The following is a 9,227-nucleotide window of genomic DNA, read 5'->3' as shown; positions in this document are numbered from 1 at the left end:
CATGTATTGGAGATCCCATTGTATCTTATCAGTCATCGTTTTCTTGTCTTGGAGCTGGTTGGTCATTTGTTTTAGTTCTGCACTCTATTGCTTGTTTTCTTTAATGAGGTGCACAATTTGCTCTCGGGTCTGAGCAAACTTGATTCCCCAGCCCTCATTAATAATTTTTATGTCCGGCTGGCGCTGTTGTCTGTCTTCCAGCTCTTTATTTTGGGCTTCCATTCGTCTACACTTGAATAGGAAGGTTAACAACAAACCTCCAAAACAACTGAATGTGAAACTGCACAACAGATTTGCTCCACTATCAAAGGACCCTGGATCTCTATCGGACAACCATCCATCTAAAAGTAGCGAAGTAAGGTCCGAAAATCTTTTGAAAAGTAAAAGGCCACAGGGAAAGCTCAAGGCTAGGCCTGAAACTCTGATTGTGGGTGACTCTGCCGTAAAGGATGTACAAAGGATGTGCGTTAAGAACACTAAAGTCCTCTGCTTTCCTAACGATATGGTCAACAACCTGAAGGAGAGAATTCGTCTTCTAATTGCAGATGAATATCCAACTGTGACAAACATTGTTCTGCATACAGGGTCAAACGATGTGTCCAAACAACAGTCAGAGGTTCTGAAACGGGACTTTACTGGATTATTAAATACTGTAAACTCTCTGAATGCAGCTGTATTCATCAGTGGACCTGTACCGCCGGTCAGAGGAGGAGACGAGAGATTCAGCAGGTTGTTTACACTGAATAAATGGCTTATATCAGCATGTGCTGACCACTCAGTGCTTTTTATCAACAACTTTAATATTTTTTGGGAACGCAGGCATCTGTTTAAAGAAAATGGATTTAATTTTAACAAGTCAAGGGTGAAACTGTTCACCTCCAACTTATTTTATTCCATACGTCATCCATCTGTGCTTGGTGCCAAGGCTGAGATAAACGAGGAGTTATCTCATAAAGAGGAACAAACAGTACTCCAACAACAGACAAAGCCCAGCAGAAACCTTGAGGAGGAGCTCCATCTGCCCCCACCCAGGAAGAGCCTCAGAAAGGAGAGACATCTGAGGCTAGAAGAGGGGTCCCTATTTGCCTCCAACTCTCTCAACAACACCAACGACCAGGACCAGGACCAGGGACCACGATCTTCCCCAGTCCCCCAAACCCCTGACAGGCCATCACCCCCATCACCCTCCTCCCCCTCCCTTTCTCCCTCCTCCCCACACCTGAAATTCACTGAGGAGATGATGGAGCGGGTCAATGCTGGGCTCAGATCTACCCCCCGGCCCAATCCCTTTTTGTCCCCCATAAACCCCCCACCAGAGCAGCCAAAGGTTCGCCATCGAGCCCCACCCTCAACAGAGCAATCGAAGCCACATTGCCCAGCCTCGCCCCCCTTAGTTCCTCCTTACCACCTTCATGCTCTGTCCCTGCAGTCTGATGTGTGATGTGTGAAGGGTCCGGGCTGCGAGGATTATGGCAGTGGTGACTTTTCCCAGGAGAAGCTGGGACCCTGTTTACTAGAAGGTTTTAAAATCTCTGTACTTTCAGGTGACGGAAGGAGACATGTGGCCTGGTCAAAACACAGAGAGCTACACTCTAAAAGATCTTTAAACATAGTAAACATACCTTGTGTGCCACAGACTGCTCCCAAACACGAGGGGACAAGTAATGCCTCTAAAACACTTAAGTTGGCTTTATTAAACATTAGATCTTTAGCTGGGAAAACATTTTTAATTAATGATTTAATCACTGAACACAGCCTTGATTTTATGTTTTTAACTGAAACTTGGTTGGACCAAAGTAACAGTGGAGCTGTTCTCATCGAGACGACCCCTCCTAACTACAGTTTTATCAGTGAGGCCAGGGTGAGCAGGAGAGGAGGAGGGGTCGCTGTCTTATTTAATGAATCATTTCAATGTAAGCAGCTATCTCCTGGAAGTTTTCAGTCTTTTGAATATGTGGCTTTACAGCTGAAGGCCCCATCCAAAGTTGTGTTTCTTAATGTTTACAGGCCTCCCAAATACTGCACAGACTTTTTTAATGACCTCAGTGAACTGCTGTCTGTGATCTGTGTTGATTTTGACTGTGTAATTATTGCTGGGGATTTTAACATCCATGTGGACAACCCTCAGGACAAAGGGACTAAAGACCTGAGTAACACTCTGGGCAACTTTGGGCTGACTCAGCATGTAACAGAGGCCACACATAATAGAGGACACACTCTTGACCTACTGATCTCCAAGGGCCTGAGCATTTCACACATTACTGTGTCTGATGTGGGCATGTCTGATCATTACTGTGTTTTCTTTGAAAGTAAAATCTCAGCCCACACAAATATATCAACAGCAGTGATCACAAAACGGTGTATAACTGAAGACAGTAGTGAGATCTTTAACCAGGTCTTCCCATTAACACCTGATCTGTCCAGAGGGTCAGTCAATGAGCTCGTCAATAGCTTCAATGCTAACATGTTAAATGTAATGGATACAATTGCTCCCATTAAGGTGAAGGTTATCTCTGGAAGGAAAAAGTCTCCATGGAGAAACTCCACACTAGTGAAAAATGAAAAAAGAGAGTGTAGGAAAGCTGAGCGCAGATGGAGAAAAACAAACCTCCAGGTTCACTATGACATCTATAAAGAGAAACTTCACAATTATAATTTACAACTGAGGAGTGCAAGGAGGTCCTACTTCTCTGACATCATCACTAAAAACAGTCATAATGCTCGGGTCTTATTTTCTACAGTTGACAGGCTAACAATCCCTCCTGTGTCAGTGGCAGCTGAACTTCAGTCGACCATGGCCTGCAATGACTTTGCCAAATTCTTCACAGAAAAAATCCAAAAGATTAGACAAGCAATTGGTACATCAACAGCAGATCCAGGATATGTACTGTTTCCACCGAAAAACTGTTTAAACACCATGAAACAGTTTGACCCTATTAACAGCAAAGACCTGGAGGACATCTTAGGTCAACTGAACTCCTCCTCCTGCTGTTTAGATGTCCTGCCAACAAGTTTTTTCAAAAAGGTCTCAAAGACTTTAGAGTCAGACCTGTTACAGATCGTCAACTTTTCCTTAATGTCAGGTGTGTTTCCGGAATCACTAAAAACTGCTGTAATCAAACCTATACTGAAAAAGGACAATCTTGACAAGACACAAATGAACAACTACAGGCCGATCTCAAATCTCCCATTTTTAAGTAAGATCATTGAAAAAGCAGTTTCTCAACAGCTCAGTTACTTCTTAAAACAGAATAACTGCTATGATGCCTTCCAGTCAGGTTTTAGACAGAACCACAGCACTGAAACCGCTCTGACCAAAGTGTTTAATGACATATGTCTGAATACAGACAGTGGAAAAATGTCAGTCTTAGTTTTACTGGATCTCAATGCAGCATTTGATACAGTTGACCACAACATATTACTCAAACGACTGGAGAACTGGGCAGGTCTCTCAGGAACTGTACTAAACTGGTTCAAAACATACTTAGAAAACAGGAAATACTTTGTATCAATAGGTAACTTCACATCTGAGCAGACAAGTATCACATGTGGAGTTCCCCAAGGTTCCATCTTGGGACCCCCTCTGTTTAACATTTACATGCTCCCACTAGCACAGATTATAAAGAACAACAAAATAAACTACCACAGCTATGCAGATGACACACAAATATATATCACAATGTCACCAGGAGACCGAGGCCCTGTACAGGCTCTTGGTAAATGTATTGAGGAAATTAATGACTGGTTGTGCCACAGTTTTCTCCAGCTAAACAAAAACAAAACTGAAGTAATAGTCTTTGGCGCCAAAGAAAAACGATTACAGGTCACCAGAGAACTTCAATCTATACACCTAAAAACCACAAACCAGGCGAGAAATTTGGGTGTAGTGATGGATGCAGACCTAAACTTAGAAAAACACATTAAGACAATAACAAAATCAGCTTACTATCACCTCAAGAATATTTCAAGGATAAAAGATCTGATGTCTCAACAGGACCTGGAAAAACTAGTCCATGCATTCATCTTTAGTAGGCTTGATTACTGTAACAGCATCTTTACAGGTCTACCTAAAAAATCAGTCAGACAACTACAGCTCATTCAGAACTCTGCTGCTCGAGTCCTCACTAAGACCAAAAAAGTGGACCACATCAGTCCAGCTCTGAGGTCTTTACACTGGCTGCCTGTCCGTCAGAGGATAGACTTTAAAGTTCTGATGCTGGCCTATAAAGCTCTGAATGGTTTAGGACCAAAATACATCAGTGACCTCCTGACCCGGTATGAACCTTCCAGATCCCTCAGGTCATCTGGATCCGGTCTTTTATCAGTTCCCAGAGTCAGAACCAGACACGGAGAAGCTGCATTCAGCTTTTATGCTCCTTATATCTGGAACAAACTCCCAGAAAGCCTCAGATCAGCTGAAACACTCAGTTTATTTAAATCCAGGTTGAAGACTCACCTGTTCTCAGCTGCATTTGAATAAAGCACCAAATCCACACTTTTAAGCTTAAATTTCAAAACTAACATTTTAACTACTGATTTTATCTACTGTTCTGATTTTATCTGTTTTGATTTTATATACTGTTTTGTTTGTTTGTTTGTTTGTTTGTTAATTAGTTTGTTTGTTTGTTTGATTGTTTTAATCAATTTTAAATCATGCTTTTTATTTGTTTTTGTTTCTAATGTCTCTGTAAAGCACTTTGAATCACCTTGTTGTTGAATTGTGCTATACAAATAAACTTGCCTTGCCTTGCCTTACACTTGTCCTCCAGTTGAAGTTTCTCTTCTCCAATTTGTTGCATTTTTTTCTGGAGATGGTAGTTTTCCTTCCTACTCTCCTCTAATGCCCTTTGGAAGGATGAGACGACGCCATTTGGGGAAATTGGCCGGCCACGCCAGGAAGGAGAGGCGGCGTAATCTTTTTGAATTGGTTGTTTTTTTTCTTGGAAACATGTTGGAGTTGATTAATTAAGAAATTAATTGTCACAAACATCCCCAATATTATATAACAGACAACAGAAAACAAGACAGTTTTTTTTCTACGCAATAGAACTACAATACAAGTTTGTTTTAATTATCCTACTTTTTATAAAAGATAACATTTAGGAAAGAATATGCATTTAATTAAAAAACTCTATTCATCTAAAGGGTAACAAAAAGGGGGAGCTTCCTGCTCGAAAATGAAATGTCCCCATTTTTCTGGGCGTGGGTGCTTAACTAGTTAAAAAGAACACAAACAAACAAACATCTGTCTCCTATTTTTTATGTCACACAGGAAAGAAGCTTCAATATCTGATGAGAAGACATTAATTTGTTGGTGTTTGTGGTGTTTGGTGCAGTTTTCTTGTTTTCTGGGTTGTTTATTTACAGGGGAGATGAAGATCTCTAACAAGTTGATTTGTTCACATTTGCACATCTTAATTTTTAAGAGGAATGTGTTTGTTGAGTTTGTACACTATATGCATGTAAGGCAACCGTTTCCTTTTTCAGTATTTTGTGAGGTGCATTTTTCTCTGTTTTAACAAAAAACAGACATAAAAGACATTTAAGTCGACCTAAGATGATTTGTTTAAATTTCTACATGGTCTTACTGAGGTGATGCAAAGTGAAACATGCTTTCTTCTTTTTTGGTAATGTGCTGGAAAAGCTTGAAAATGGACCTTGAATGTGCTTAAACAGTGCTTGAATTTGACCCTGAAAGATGTGCATGAACCCTGATATTAATAAAAGGTTGACCTAACTGATCAAATAAAGTCTGTGCGGTTTAGTTGTTCCACTCATATTATACCAAATGATGGTGTGGCGGCCTGTTCTAGTGTGAACTGAGAGAGGGTTTGAATGTAAGAGAGAGGGGGGGGAGGAAAAGGAGACCTAAAATGTAACCCCTGCAGCTCGACTGAGGAGGTGAGTTACATTAGTGCTTCCTCTTTATTAGAAAGCGGTTTGAGTGAATTAAAAGTCTTGTTTTTTTTGGAGGATATACTCATTAGTCATGCTAGGCATCCATCTGAACTCTATCAAAATAAAGGTGTATTTTAACTCATTAAAATTGTTTCTAATACCAGAGATATAGGACTATACAAAGTAGCTGCTGACATCTAAAACGACAGCACACTTATTGTGTCTTTCTTCACCTCATCACTTTTTTCTGTGTGTGTTTTTCTGTTGATGCCTTTCAAACAAAACTAGCCATGATATTTTCCACCTTCCTCCTCTGACAATTAATATCAGTTAACCCCAGATGTCTCATGCAGATATCCTAATTCTGTGTATGGTAATCTTGCACCATTAAACTGTTAGTGAATGAGGCAACAATAAAAGTGGGAAACGTGCATTAGCAGATCAAGTGGTGCCTGCTTATTTCCTGCTTTATGTGAGCTTCTGCTGTAGTTTATTATGTGCTTTTAGCCCCAAGAAACCAGCCTTTTACTGTGGCGCACAATAAGATCTTCTGATGTTTGGTGTCATCTTCCTGTGATCTCCTGTGAACAGGTGGATTAATTCACTTCAAGTTTATGTATGTAGCACCAAATCACAGCAGGCGCTGAACACTGTAAAGACTCTAGAATAATTATGGAGGCACATTTAAAGCTCCTATCCTTCTGTCCCACATACCTAAAAGTTAGTTATATGATAAATAGCCCCGTGTTTGTTTACTTGATTTGTAAAATGCAAAGTGGTGACTTTTACTTTTCAAGTACGTCCTCATATGGAGACAGTTTTTTTTAATGGCATAAAACAAGTCATTGTTTACAAAAATTAGTACATTTTATTGGGCAGAATGAGGTAAACAGTGAAGTATGAGAAAACAGAGCACGTCTCCGGAGACTATGGCAACTAGAATTATTGTATACGTGTGTGTATTAAGGACTGACACAGACAAAGAATGAATCAGACAATGAAGCAATGTCCTTTTTAAATGTTTATTAAAACCATTCAAGTATTGAGTCATGAATAAAACAGCAACCTCTGATCTGCTAATTGGGAAACAGAGGATGTCAGTGTATTTTTCAGTGCTAGTTGTCCAAATTGAGTAAGAGGACTTTACATTTGAATAGATTTGATTACAAGTTATATTTGGTTTTAATTGAATGAGTTTAATTTGATTTAAATCAAGCCAATTCACAACATATAAACTTGAAATATATGGTAAGATAAAGGTTGTGCAATAATACAGAGAAAGCCCCAATCAAATGATCCCCTATGAGCAAGAACTTGGCAACAGTGGGAAGGAAAAGCTCCATTTTCGGCAGAATCAGAATCAGGGAGGGGCCATCTGCCTCCACCGGTTGGGGTAAGAAAATGAAACTAAACTATAGGAAGACAAAGAGGAAAGATGTTCATGATATATATGAAACTTTCCGCTAGCCCTGACTAAAATATTGTTTTTGACAGGAAAGTATTGTTTCATTCATTTTTATTCCACGAGGTGGACAGCAGGAATAGAACAAACCAGATACTAAGAAAAAAAGTATATAATGAAATATTCTCGATATGCTAAAATTCCCACTGAGACTGGATAAGATTATTCTAAAACTGGCAAAAAATACAATTCTCTTCATGCACAAAAATCCCACCACTGGGCCCATCACATCCCAGCCCAGTTCGCATTCTGCATTGGAGTCCGTCGCTCGATACCACCGCGGCCAGTAGCGGTTCTTTAAACGGGCGACACGGGCGGTTGCCCGGGGCGGCATCTTGGTGGGGGGCGGCATCATGGGCATCGGCGAGAAAAAAAAAAATTGCTCGTACTCATGCTGCCCCGACATCAGCCAGCGCATATTGGGAATGGTACAGGCACCGATCGGTTTTCTATCACCCATTTGCTGGGAGTAAGGGCGCCCTCCGTTTGCGAGGCCCTGGCTTATAGCAATGGCGACCCTCTCCCAACATGGCTGCACCCAGTGAACAACAATGAGACACTACTGACAAATGCAGGCAGTGGTGTACATCTGCCCTGATGTCAATCACATGCGTTGTCTCCTACTGTCGCCGTTCCTGCTGTCGGGACTGGGTCACCACATCACGCTGACCGGTCTCCAGACGAGGCATCGCACCCCCCACGATCACGCATCGCGCCCTCTTTTCCACCTGGCCTTCATGCGTTCCTCTTCCAATCTAGGGCCTGTCTCCTTCCAGTGCTCAGCTTGCTTCCTTTTAATACGACTTTTAAAAAGCTGAAAGGACTCCTATGGACACACCCATGCCTCAACATGTGATCTCTATCAGCTAATTTGTCCCATTGCCAGCCAATCCACAGTGGATTAAAACAATGTAAAATAACACACTGAAACAATGTGATACAAACAGAATAAAATCATGCAAATAAAAACTACACTCACAAATAAACACTAAAATCAGAAAAAAAACCCCAATATAAACGATGAATACAAATTTCTACTGTGTGAAACAGTTTCACTCTTTGAATATTTTTCATTTCTTACAATCAGAATTCTCCAATAGATTTTTAGAAGAAAATTATTTTCTTTCATGCATCACCAACTGAACCTTTTATGTTAACGTCTCAATCTCCAGCCTAACCTCATTGAATTTTGCTTAGCAAAGTACTTTTCAACTCTAATAATTAGTAAGATTATATTTCTTATCATCTGTTCGTCGTCTGACCTGATAAACTTCAATGAGCATTATAACACAGGAATGATTGTCTCTAAAAATGGGCTCTTGCACGCTTGCAGACATTTTTCCATCACAACTTATGGATGATGAATGATTTGATTAAAGCTGTGAAACATTACTGATAAACTTCATGTGATGTTACATTAAAGCCAATTTTCTATTAAAATCAGGGTCTTTTCTAGCTGACCTCTGACCTTTGAGCAGTAGTGTGTACTGTATGCTTGTATGTAACTGTATCTGACCTGGATTTTATCACCAGTTTCAAATAAGAATCTTCTTTAAAGTCTGTCTTTCAATACAAAATAAGTTAAACTTTATCAAGGCTGATGGTAAATTGTCCCTAACAAATCCACTTTATTGCGTGCTCATTGACTTTCTCCTATCAGAACTGTTTAACAAGTCCACTTTATACATGCTTATTAATCTATCACGCTTATCAGTGGCTCATGGTTGCTTAAAGCCTATGTCTGAACTTGACCACAGAGCCAGAGCATCGTTCAATCTTGGCAACAGCTCCCGGATGACAAACTCCACTTTCTCTGCATCAAGACAGCTCATAACTTTTTAACAGTGTCTCTCTGTCCTCATACTTC

The sequence above is a fragment of the Maylandia zebra genome, linkage group LG7, assembly GCF_041146795.1.
Source record: "Maylandia zebra isolate NMK-2024a linkage group LG7, Mzebra_GT3a, whole genome shotgun sequence".
In the NCBI taxonomy this organism is placed as follows: domain Eukaryota; kingdom Metazoa; phylum Chordata; class Actinopteri; order Cichliformes; family Cichlidae; genus Maylandia; species Maylandia zebra.
This window is presented reverse-complemented; position numbering follows the sequence as displayed.